Here is a 611-nt window from a genome sequence, read left to right on the forward strand (position 1 = left end):
CTTGAAACCTTGCCGGAAACCAGGACAGAACCGAAAACACCTCCAGTGTATACCAAACACAAATTAGCTTCACCCACACCTTCATAACAGTGAAAGAAGCCAAAACCCCATCAAATCCCCCTTCCATAGAGCCTCTACAAATAGCTCTAGATCAACACCTGAAATCGAGCTTGGTCGAATTCATACCTAGGCCTTACACCAAGACCAGGGACTCAATCCCTAGCCTCCTTGGACCCTAACGAATGTGCTGAGTGCCTCTGATCGAAGCCTCCCTTCTCAGAGCAAAGGTATAAAACTTCTCCTCCTCCCGAGCTTATTTTGATTCTCCATTTACTTAAGCTTAATTTCATGGCACCTTAACCATATGGATGGGTTCGTCTCACTTAGACGAGTCCATAGGATCAAACCCGAAGTGATTTGGTTGAGTCTAGGCTGAGATATTAAGGTTTTAGTGTGAACGGGCACAAGATCATTCTATCGGGGATGACGATGGGGAGCCGTTTGATCAAGCGTGTATCAAATGAACGAAGGAGATTGAGCCGGACAGCGCTTCGGGACATAAACAGCGAGCCGAGTCAGCAGCTACGTGGACGGAGGCGTCCTACATGAGC

Source organism: Phalaenopsis equestris, unplaced genomic scaffold (assembly GCF_001263595.1).
Source record: "Phalaenopsis equestris unplaced genomic scaffold, ASM126359v1 Scaffold236011, whole genome shotgun sequence".
Taxonomy (NCBI): domain Eukaryota; kingdom Viridiplantae; phylum Streptophyta; class Magnoliopsida; order Asparagales; family Orchidaceae; genus Phalaenopsis; species Phalaenopsis equestris.